The sequence below is a fragment of the Schistocerca americana genome, chromosome 1 (genome assembly GCF_021461395.2).
Source record: "Schistocerca americana isolate TAMUIC-IGC-003095 chromosome 1, iqSchAmer2.1, whole genome shotgun sequence".
Taxonomy (NCBI): Eukaryota; Metazoa; Arthropoda; class Insecta; order Orthoptera; family Acrididae; genus Schistocerca; species Schistocerca americana.
Genome location: NC_060119.1, coordinates 441,348,883 through 441,361,497, shown reverse-complemented (window position 1 = coordinate 441,361,497; position 12,615 = coordinate 441,348,883).

Sequence of the window (12,615 nt, the reverse complement as noted above, 5' to 3'; positions counted from 1 at the left end):
AATTTCTTTTATTTCAGCTTTCATTTCTTCAATCTCTTCGTCACCTGTGGAGCTAGTCGCCATATATACTTGTACTACTGTAGTAGGAAGGTCTGGGCTCCCTGTCTATCTTGGCTACAGTAATGCATTTACTATGCTGTTCGTAGTAGCTTGCCCGTGCTACTATTTTTTTTGTTCATCTACTCCTGCATTACCTGTATTTGATTTTGTGTTTATAACCCGTATTCATCAGACTAGAAGTCTCGTTCCTCCTACTACTGAACTTCACTAATTCCCAATGTATTTAATCTATCCATTTCCATTTTTAAATTTTGTAACCTACCTGCCTGATTAGTGGATCCTGAGTAGTCCTCACCCGGTGATCCAAAGGGGGTACTATTTGACCTCCGGAATATTTTACCCAAGAGGATGCCATCATTTAACTGTACAGTAAAGCTGCATTCTGTTGTGAATAATTACATCTGTAGTTTCCCCTTGATTGCAGCTGTTCACAGTACCAGCACAGCAAGGCCGTTTTGGTTACTGTTACAAGGCCAGATCAGTCAATCAACCAGACTGCAACTACTGAAAAAGCTGCTGCCCCTCTTCAGGAACCACATTTATCTGGCCTCTCAACAGATAAACCTCTGTTGTGGTTACGGTATGGCTATCTGCATTGCTGAGGCCCCACCAACGGCAAGGTCCACGGTTCTTGGGGGAGGAGTGTGAGGTTATGGGCAGTAAATTCAAAAAATCCTTGACAACTGGTCCGTTGTTGATTTTTCCGAACTGTGCCAAAGAATTTCCATTGTCATGCAATGCAATCTTTCACTGGCTGGGTATTGAGTAAAGGAGGAGTGGAGCACTCTGTGGGCTTTACCTCACGACAGTTGAATGAGGTGGAAAGAAGTTACCCAGAGGAGGAGACTCTGAGCCCCATATATGGTTCAAAATAGTTAATTGTTATTTATATTAAACATTTTTTGTAAGCAACAATCAACAGCCCATATATATAGCAAGAGATGCCTGACAACTTCGCTGTACTGAATTTAAAACATTTATTCCAACCAGTTTTGATTTTAAAATGTCATCCAGGGACACTCTCACCAGAAAGTAGGAAACAAGTGTTACTATCTAAGTATACAGATTCAACAGTTGTCAGACACTGAGAAATCTTCTTAGAAGATACCCAAAATAAGTACTTACAATAAAAATCAATACAATTTTTACGTTTCATACAGTGACAGGTGAGTGCCATACCACAGTTCAAGTTAAAACGTGTATTAAATGCTCAGTGGTTCAATGTGACTTTCTCAGCTGGGACAGGCAGTGTCAAGATTGCTTGGCATAAAAGAAAAGTGGTGCCAGTCAAAAGAATGCACATGCCAAAAATATTCTGATTTAAAACTGATCGTGACGGACACATAAAATTACAATCGGTGTTTTTTGCAACCTAATTGTAAATAATATTTGAATAACATCAGAATATCAGAGTAATATTAGAATAATTTAAGCTTCCTAAACAGCAGATGAATTAATTATTATACATAAGAAATATTACAATTCTGTTAGGTACAAAAATAAAGTGAATGCTTCAAGACACTATAATGCATGTAAAATATGGAGTACACTGATGTCAATGTGTTTTTAAAAGTAATGAATACAAAGTAACTATACACTACAAAAGATCCATAAATGTGCACTTCAGGTCAATGTTACAGTATAGTACAAGAAGTCGACAACTGTAAACGGAGGAAGTAAAGTCCAAAGTACGCTAGACGGAAATGGAACAACTGTGTAAACTTAATGTTCAAAAATTTTGGAATAAAATATCTTACTTGGAATATACGAGAGAGTAAGACTGTTAAGTGATGAGGTGCGCTATACTGGGTGATACTTATGAGTATTTGTTTTCTTTCAAATATGTTTAACTGTATTGGTGACATATTTTTGTTTGACCAAAAATTTTGATTATTCCAAAATTTTGGTTCAGTGTGTGACTGTTCTCCCTTTTTTATTTCTTAGTTGATTGTCATCATTGTTGATGTACTTCGTTGTGAAGCTGGCTGAAAAAACGGGGTGGAAGTGCAGCACTGTCTACTGTAAATGACATAGCCGACAGATGCACAGTTGCATTTCACAGAGGTTTACTTCCACTGTTAAAAACTCCTCTTCCCCCCCCCCCCCCACCCCCACCACCCCCCGCCCCCCACCCCTACATCCCCCTACAGCCAGTGCACTATTGTTTAATTTTCGATAAGCCTCCTTAATAGTTTACCGGTGAACATCCACATACTGCTACAATAGTTTACTATTGAACATCTACGAGCAGCAAAAACATAACCACATAATTCACAGTTCTTTTGGAATAATTAGGTACATATGGAACACACACTGTCATTGTTTTAACACATGGTCTAATTGTGTTATACTTATTTCACAGTTAAGTTGATGCATTGTTGTTATAAACCAATACAGGTTTCTCGTCTGAAACTCTTCCTTGGATTGACTGTCTTGGGACCAAAAATCAGGCCCTAATATATCCTCACAATAATAGGTTCTGAAACTACAGTGTTTGATGTTTAATTTACAGAAATTACAATTAAAACTAACTTTATTCATTTAACTGCATACATCAAAAAATTGGTTCTTTTTCACAGCTTCTTCTAGTACAAGAGTTAGGCAAAATTATTAGTTTAAATCATGAACTTAATGAATATCTTTATGCAAACAATACTTTTGACAAAACTGTTAATTATTTTGGAAATAATTAAGGACTGGCTTTGCTAAAATGTTTTGGAATAGAGCCAAATAAATTCTTTAAGAATACTATTAGTTGTTCCTCCAAATGTTTAGAATTAGTACAGAATTTGTATTTGTTTATAAGTCAACAATAGAATTCAAGTTACAAAACAATTACTGATTTCAACCTATAACAAAAATACTAACTAGGAATAGTCAAAATAAATTAGAATATCAATCACTTACAAAAAAGTACAAAATTAGATCTGGTGTTGTGTTCTTTAAAACTGAGGGCTAACTTTTCTCTTTTATGAAAATTCAGATTATACTCAGGTATGTTAATGGTAAGTAATTAAAAAATGAAAAAATAAATTTTAAGGAGGCAGATGGCAAAATAAGAGGGGAAGTAAAAATATCCCTACTTGCTTTGTCACAGTGGAGGGGCCAAACAGTGATGTCATTGGTCCCATCGGATTAGGGACACATGAGGAAGGAAGTTGGCCATGCCCTTTCAAAGAAACCATCCTGGCATTTGCCTGAAATGATTAAGGGAAGCCACGGGAAACCTAAATCAGGATGGCTGGACTTGGGTGTGAACCATCGACCTCCTGAATGTGAGTCTAGTGTGCTAACAACTGCACCATATTGGTCAGTCCATAATTTTTGCCCCGATGTACACAGAACTAGACTTTCTGCTTTTACAGTTGTCAGCTTTTTTTACTATGATGTAACATCGTCCTAATGGGCACATTAATGGATCTTGTCTGATGCACAGTTGCTTTGTACCCATTAAGTCTTTAAAAAAATTAATCGCATGACTCGGACACATTTGTTTTTCATGTTTTTTATTATATACGCATAGCCCTGCTCCGGGCACATCGACATGGTTGCACTCTGTATTGTATGTGCATTATTGTGTCTAGACTTCATTTTCGTACTTAAAAAATTTTGATTTTTCGTATACGGTATATAACAATTCTTTTGCTATTTAAAAAGCTTAGATTAATCTGAGAGTACTCTGATATTGTGATGTTACTCGAATGTGAATGTTATGGATTCATCAAGCAGATTAACACATTAACCACTGAAGCTTAGTGAGTTCAGTTTTGAGGTAGATCGTTGATCAGGAAGAACAAAGGAATCTGGATGGCCCCAGTCAAAAGATTTGTTTGATATGGACATTGGGTGACATGCTGCAGAGTGACAGGAAGTGCAATGAGCTGATGAAGACTTAAGCTGTTTGCACTGCAGCCACAGTTCATTGTGCATAACTGAGTGTTGTGTAAAAGAAACAAAAACAAAACTTTGACCTTGAGTCATGGAGGCCGAAGAACCATATAACAGCACAGAGCTAAATGCTGTTGGTGGTGAACACACAAACAGGATGTGGAACAGTACAGTAAAGGACAGTGTACAATGCACACAGTGGACTGAACTGAGCCATCAGTGTATTTTGCTGTGAGCGATACCAGAGGCTAGTAAACTCTTTGAAATGATTAGTATTGACATCTTGGTTATTTTGGGCAAAAACTGACAAGAAATTGCTATGAGCTGACAATAGCTCAGATTTTGCTTCATGGGAATGGTGGCTATCTCAGATCAGCAAGCTGGCACAGTGGCTCAGACCACAGTAAATAGTTGGTTATTGAAACTTGGTGTTTCATAAATGTTGTTTATGGATCAGGGCACCACTTTCATGGAAGAGTTAATGAAATGACTTTGCAATTTATTATATACTTGTAAGTTAAGGACAGGTGTGTTACACCCTCAAGCAAATGGGAGGACAGCGAGTTCATGTCAGTAGGAAAGATGTTAAGTTATTCTGAAAATAATCACGATAATGATTGGGGGGGTGTGCTGCTGCCCTATGTTGTTGTGGCACACAATTCTAAGATCAAGAGAGGTTGGGTCCATCACCATACAAGGTAATATATGGCTGGAAAATGCAATTTGCCACATGAGATAGTGAAGCCTAAGGGAGGGAAAAATGGAGAATCAGTATGAAACTTCATGAGAACCTTACAGAAGTTGAGGAATCGAGTAGAAACAGCAAATATAAAGGCCCTTGAATGTCAAGAACAGATGGGTTGATAGAATGCTAATTTTCATGAATACTGTGTAGGTCAGTGGATGATAATAAGCCTGTACTCCCAGAAGACAAAGACGGAACAATTCTCCACTCATTATCATTGCCCATACCAAGTGACTGAGACGACCTCACTGGTGAAGGTGGATCTGTAACTTCCTACTCGTACAACACTTATCTATATTGGGCTTATTCAGTGCAGTGTACACAAGATTTTTTACCATCATTATTAGTGCCAATCACAAGAAAGGGGGAAGGAGTGTTGCAGGAACAACCATGGTGTAGACTTCAAAGTCTGTTGAAAGGTGAGCAGCTGCCAGCTGCTGGAATTTTCTGGCACAGCATGCTGCAACACCACAGCAAGTCACATTGGTGGACTGAAATTCCACAACGGCTATGGCACAATCCTGTGCTTTCATGGTTACCTACATGACTGGAGGCTAGTCTGTCACACCATAGCTGGATAGAGTGACTATAAGTACTAGCTGCTCTGCCCCTAGCAGCACTTTTATTCATAGTAGGTCTGGTTCCAGGACTTCTGACTACAGCTGATGTCATCTGCATACCACCTGATGGCAGTATGTGGAAACCAAACAGCTACATCTTCACCTAGTTGCATCATCTGCTGGACACTTTTCTATATACAACTGCTAGATCTTATGATTCTGGGTGTTAAGCCAAAGCTACCAAGGGAGGACCTCCTCTTGGGTGTCTTCATATGGCATCTCCAAGTGTCCTGGGTTCAGCAATGGGCATCTGTTTGCCAGGCATACCGTTCAGGGCCATTGCAGTGTAGCTGAGCAAAGTGGCGGGGAGTTGCACTCTGAAGCAACAGCTGCTGCCTGGATGACCAAATACACCACTGAGGCAGTATCATCCACCTCTGTATGGAAGACTTGCAGAATAAAGAATGTTGTTAATTATTGAGCTCTCCTGATTCCAAGCTTGCCATGGAACAACCAGAATGCAACCCACAGCTCCTGCACATGCAATTCTGGGGAAGAAGCAAGCATACTGGCTAATATTGTGTCCACACCCTGATTGCATTACAATGCATACCATCCGAAGCTGCCTTAGTACCTGTGTCCTTGACAGAGAGAGGTCCATGTAGGTGGTAGGGTAGCATTTAGTGCCTTGGTTCACATTCCTGTGTTGATTGGTGGCAATACATTCATTTTCATCTTGAGAGGCCACAGAATAAGAAATGGCTTCTGTAGTAACCAAAACCAACCGCGGGAACGCCTTGGGCTGCGGATCAGAGCCGCCAGGCGGGGGAGCCGCCAGGCGGTGGAGCACGCACCACCGGGTAAACACAAGGATGAGTCGGATGACAGACCAATGACAACCGACAACTACCGACAATGACTGACTATGACTGACACAAAAAGGAAGAGAATAACAACAGAGGCTTGTGGAAACCACAACACCAAACACCAACCGTAAATCCACTCGGAACCAGAGCCAGGCAAATGTAAACAACGAGCAACGACCAGAATGCAGTACCGCCGAGATAGAGACGCAATCCAGAGTGAGTACCAGACTGACTGGACTAGGTCAGAGCGGGTCCCTATAAACAAAACCGGAGGGAGCGGCTATTGGCCGCGGTCTGCACGTGGTGTAGTGGTGGCGCCCTCTCTGTGCGAGAGCCGCTGCGCTGAAGAGCTGCCATGGACACGGAGCCCTCTATGGGCTGGCCACGTCCATTTGTTCTGGCGCGTGTTCGACTTCCGCGGCGGGAGGTACTAGAACTTCGCCACATTGAAAGCAATCCACCCAAAACATCTCTCAGGAAATTAAACGTAGAAAATGTGGAGAAAAAGGATTTTGATGCATCACATGAGGTGGTGCAGCAGGCTGACTCCTAAGAAGCTTAAAAGGACATTTTAACAGTATAACAAAGGAGATGACGATGTTTGGTTTGTGGGGCGCTCAACTGTGCTGTTATCAGCGCCTGTACAAAGTCACAAATTTTTGCACAGTCCAATTTTTTTACCCAATCCAATCTAGCCACTGTCGCAAATGGTGGTGGTGGTGGTGGTGGTGGTGGTGGTGGTGGTGGTGGTGGGTGGTGGTGGTGGTGGTGATGGTGAAGACAACACAAACACCCAGTCCCTGGGCACAGAAAATCCCCAACCCAGCTGGAATCGAACCCAGAACCCCGTGATCCAGAGGCAGCAATGCTCACCACTAGACCAAGAGCTGCGAATATAACAAAGGAGAAGAAGATGCTGAAGTATGACCACTTAAGGTCTAAGCACTATTTGCTGACAGTTGTCATGATACGGGCTAGAGGAGGGCCCAGAAATGAAACAAAATTTTGTCACATGAGGTCAGACATTTTCGGCACTGCTCTCAAAATGGGAACCATGCCAGTTTAGGTGGTGATACTACCAAACAGTTGATTGAGCTCTGATTAAATATAATCTTTTTTTCATCTGGTATTCCTAATATTGCTATTTATTTCTATATTCTGTTATCTTTGGAGATGTTATGCACAGATATGTGGATGCCTATGAAGCTTTGTAGGCAAGATGTTCACTCTTTCAGTGATGTAACTGAAGACCAATTTACGTACTGGACAGTACTTTGACAGGATAATTAGGAAACAGTAAACTATTGATGGAGATAGTTGACTCCTAGCCATTTCATAAAATGTCCATAGGCTCTGCACCTCGTCATAACATGGGCTATGGGCCAGTGTATGGTGGCTGCAAAGATGTGTTCACTCCATCGGCATGGAGCGTGACATATGAGCATGTCTCTAAGACATGGTGCACATAACAATGGGGCGTGCTATAGCGAGAAACATTTGATGGGTTGATCTGAGCAGTGTGTGTCATGTAGCTGGTGTAAGAACTCTGGTTCATCTTGTGTTGTTTTAAGCGCCATGTTTGCATCAGAAAACTCACCTGGATGACGCAATATTTCTCTATATACTAGTCCTGGAGCCGAGGAATCAATGTCTGTCTTGTAGGTAGTCCTCAGTCTCAGAAGTACTATTGGCAATGCAGTCGACATCATGACACGTGAGTGGAGCTTTCAGCGAATGGTATCAGTGGTCCAGCATGCCGTTACTGGCCGTGCAGTTACTTGTTGTGTTTTATGCTATTTATAGCTGCAGAACTTGGCGAGCTGACTGAAAAGTTCTGATTCCAACTGTCACTCACGATCGTTGGTGATGTGCTGGGGACAACGAGCCTCACTAACCAAATTGATGAAAATATGGAGTCTAGTATATGGGCTGTAATGTTATCCAGTGGTACTGCGTCTGGCCAGTGGATGAACGGGTCGATCATGGTAAGCAAATAGTAGTTACCGTTTGAAGCCAGCAGCGATTCCACGACAACCAGGTGCACATGGGCGAAACGCGCCGTCACGTCCGGAAAATTCCAGATTGGAGCATGAACGTGATGGGATACGTTGCTCCTTTGCCTCTGTATGTAGATTCACGCCCATTGCAGGTGGTCTCCCTCTATCCCAGACCATACATCAAGTTTTAACACGAGACGAAAGGTAGGGTGTATTCCTGGGTGACACATGTTGTGAATGCTGTCAATCGCTTGCTTGCAGAATGCCGATGGTAGAAAAGGGCAGGGTCTTCCTCTGGAGACATCACAATACAGTTATACAGTTTAGAATGTGCTCCGGGGACGTCGACAAGTTGCAACTGTAGTGTTGAGGCAGCATCATCAATGAAGGCGCGGAGTTCATCATCCTCCTTCTATGCTTGTGATAGAGCCGCGATAACCGATCAAGTTTTCCTCACTGTTGACGCACGAAAGACAGTCTGCTGCAATGTTATCAACACCAGAAATATGTTGAAAATGTGTCCTGAATTGTGTTACGAACTCAAGTTAATGCAACCATCGTGTAGAGCAGTTAGTGCTGTACCGCTTAAACGCTCAAATCAAAGGTTTATGAACCGTAAATATAATATTCGTAAGCGCTCCACTTCCTTTGTGGTTACGACAGTTTACTTGGGGGGAAAAAAAAGACGCTAGTGGCTGCATGCGCCGTCCCTTCAAATCCGTTGTTGTAGCGCTGCGCCGACAGCTGTTTTGACTTGCAAAAGGCGCATCTAGTTTAGGGTGATCGAGAAGCGTTGCATTAGCCATGCTCTGCTTTACTTGTCGAACATGGTACACATTGTTTCTGTCTATTGTACTGGGGAACTGCTTTTCACTTTTGGTCCTGCAAGCACTGCAGTCAAATGGTCCTGTATTTCAGCAGTGTGTGGTAAATGTCGGCAATAAAAGTTGAGCATACCTAAGAATCTTCGCAATTTCCTCACCATGGTGGGCTTAGGTATCCATATAATTGCCCCAACTTTCTCTGTCAGGGGCTACAATTTGTCGACACGTGGAGACATGTTCACGGTGATCTTATGGGCTTTACGTACTACACTGTGCACTCCTCTAGCCGACTGGATCGCATCTACATCTCGGGATCCCTAATTCAACACACTCGACAGGCTGAAATCTGGACTGTTGCTTTCTCAGATCATGAGGCTTACTTCTGTGATGTTGTTCTCACAAGACAGGCAGTATGGCACGGACGTGGTTTATGGAAACTGAACACGACACTTCTTAATTCACCTGACTGTCGACTTCTAATAGAAGACACTTGGATCACATGTAATAGACGCCGTCCCATGTATCCGTCTACCATATCCTGGTGGATCCAGTGTGCAAAACCTGCTCTTCGAAAAACTTTGATCCGGTATGGCAAAGATGTTGTAGCCTGGACGAAGAGCACTATGGACTTTTACTACAGGATCCTACGAGAATGCTCCACGATGCCAGCCTCCCCTGAGCGCCATACAAGGATGAACCATGCTAAGGCACAAACCTCCAATCTTATGCGGAGGCATTTGGAAGGAGCGATAGTACGATCTCGTACTGCTGATCGCATGCCTCATGAACATCCGTCGATGTACCATATCATCCAAGAACGCCAAAATCGACGTCGAAAATTGGTTCACGTCCTAACAGACCAAGAAGGGCGTCGCTACGTAACCCAATCTGCAATAGGGAATGTGCTTCACGCCCACTACCAGCAGCTCAACGCCGCAATTCCACATTCCCCAGAGTTGATCGAGGAAGTCTCACAGCTCAACTTCGGTGGTATCCCAGGAGATGCGGCGATTGACTTGATGTCAGAGGTGACTGATGATGAAGTCCGCGATGCTATCTGGGCAGGAACCATCAATCGCTCCGCAGGACCCGACGGTCTTCCCCTCGAATTTTATCGCACCTTCCGTGATTTGTTAGTCCACCTTCACCTCCATCTGTCGGGAACTGATGTCTCCGGAAGTACCTGTGCCGGACGCATTCATGGAAGGAATTATTATTCCTGTACATAAACCGCATGGTGGCAACAATATCAGTGATTATCGGCCCATCGCCCTCCTTAACAGTGATATGAAAATCTTCACTCGCCTTTTGGCGGCACGACTTAAAAACGTTGCCCGATATATTGTGTCGCCAGACCAAGCATCTTTGGGAGGGGATAATAATATCCGCACTGCTTTATGCCGCTACAGGGATACGATCGCCGTTACCCAGGCACAACGCCTGTCTGGGGCACTTGCGTCTTTGGACTTTAGTCAAGCTTTTGATAGGGTTGACCATTCTTTCCTTACGGCCGTTCTCCACCATATGGGTTTCCCAGTCGCCGTTATCACGGTAGTGATGCGCCTTCTGGGGGGTGCCTCATCCAGGATTATGTACAATGGCAGACTCACTCCTCCGATAAAAATAAGTCGATCCGTACGTCAAGGTTGCCCTCTATCAGCGATTTTGTACGCCTTTTCCTTGGAATTCTTGCTATGTGGACTAAGACAACGTTTGGTAGGGTTGTCCATAGATCGCTACCGATTCTGTTGCACGGCCTATGCTGACGATGTAGTCATGTGTTTACGTAATGCCGGCGAGGTTCGAGCTGTTTTGACGTGGGTAGCGACTTATGGTGAGGCATCGGGTAGCTCTTTAAACGTACGTAAGTCACAAGTTATGTTCATTGGCACGGGACTTCCCGTGGAGAGTGTTACACCTCTCACCACAGTTGATACCATTCGCTGTTTGGGAGTAGATTTTTCATCTGATCTCCGGCGTTCAGTCACCATCAACTGCCGACGCCTCCTTTTAATGATCAGAGCAGGTCTTATGGACCATCGCTTTCGATCCCTAGATATTCTCCAACGAGCTCGATATGTAAATATATATATCGCATCCCAAGTTCCCCATGTAGCACAAGTTCTACCTTTCCCGATTACTGTGACACGTCGTATGTTGGCAGCGATGGCATCTTTCGTCAGCTCTGGGCTGTTGTTCAAAGTTAACTATGCAACCCTTACTCTTCCCCGTGAACGAGGCGGGATAGGTCTGTTTCACGTGCCGGATAGAGCTCGCGCCCTATTTGTCAGCTCCCAGGTGACGGTATGGACACGTTGCCCAACGAGCCTCACTGGTCTCCTCCTGTCGGCATATTCGCCGGTCTCACTGTCAGCCCCAGCAATGATCTCGGATGTTCCGGCCCAGTTCCATTATATACGATACTTCTTTCTTGAACTCAGTTATCTACGCCTCACCTTGCCAAGACAACTTTTACTCAAGACAAAGGCAGTATACAATGTCCTCCAATTAGGTCGTCCACCTAACCTGATTGAACAAAAGTTCCCTCAGGTTGACTGGCGTCATGTATGGCGCGCGGTATTCGCCTGTTACCTTGACACGAATGTTCAATCTGTCTGGTACCTTACTGTCAATGGTAAGCAAATCAACCAATTTCGCCTTCATCGTATCCACCTCGCCCAATCATCTCTATGTTACACGTGTGCAGTGCCAGACAATGATGAACATCGGTTTGTTTGCGGACCGGCGGCGGAGGTTTGGCACTTGGTTCGTCGTATTGTGGCTTTTCTAACGCGGGACATTCCGGATCGGATTACTCCCATTTCATTATTATTTCCGGAACGTGACTACTTTCCTCGGACAAAGACCAATGCTGTGAATTGGATTCGCTGACATGCCATTCACTACCTATTTGGACACACTGTAGACTCTGTACTCGATTTTTGGACATACCTCAATGACCGTCATTATGTCGTTGTCAGTCACCCAAAATACAGACAATTTTTCTCAAACTTCCTTGGGAGTGCTTTCCACTACCCGCCTCGCAGCTGGAATGTGTTAAGCCAAGAGAGAAGAAGGTTTCCTGTTTGAACCTATGAACATTTCTGAACAATTTGACGGAACACATCAATTTCGAGAAGACATGACTCAACAGGGTTGTAGCCTCTCCCCGATGTTATTCAATCTGTATATTGAGCAAGCAGTAAAGGAAACAAAAGAAAAATTCGGAGTAGGTATTAAAATTCATGGAGAAGAAGTAAAAACTTTGAGGTTCGCCGATGACATTGTAATTCCGTCAGAGACAGCAAAGGACTTGGAAGAACAGTTGAATGGAATGGATAGTGTCTTGAAAGGAGGATATAAGATGAACATCAACAAAAGCAAAACGAGGATAATGGAATGTAGTCAAATTAAATCGGGTGATGCTGAGGGGATTAGATTAGGAAATGAGACAATTAAAGTAGTAAAGGAGTTTTGCTATTTAGGGAGAAAAATAACTGATGATGGTCGAAGTAGAGAGGATATAAAATGTGGACTGGCAATGGCAAAGAAATCGTTTCTGAAGAAGAGAAATTTGTTAACATCGAGTATAGATTTAAGTGTCAGGAAGTCGTTTCTGAAAGTATTTGTATGGATTGTAGCCATGTATGGAAGTGAAACATGGACGATAACCAG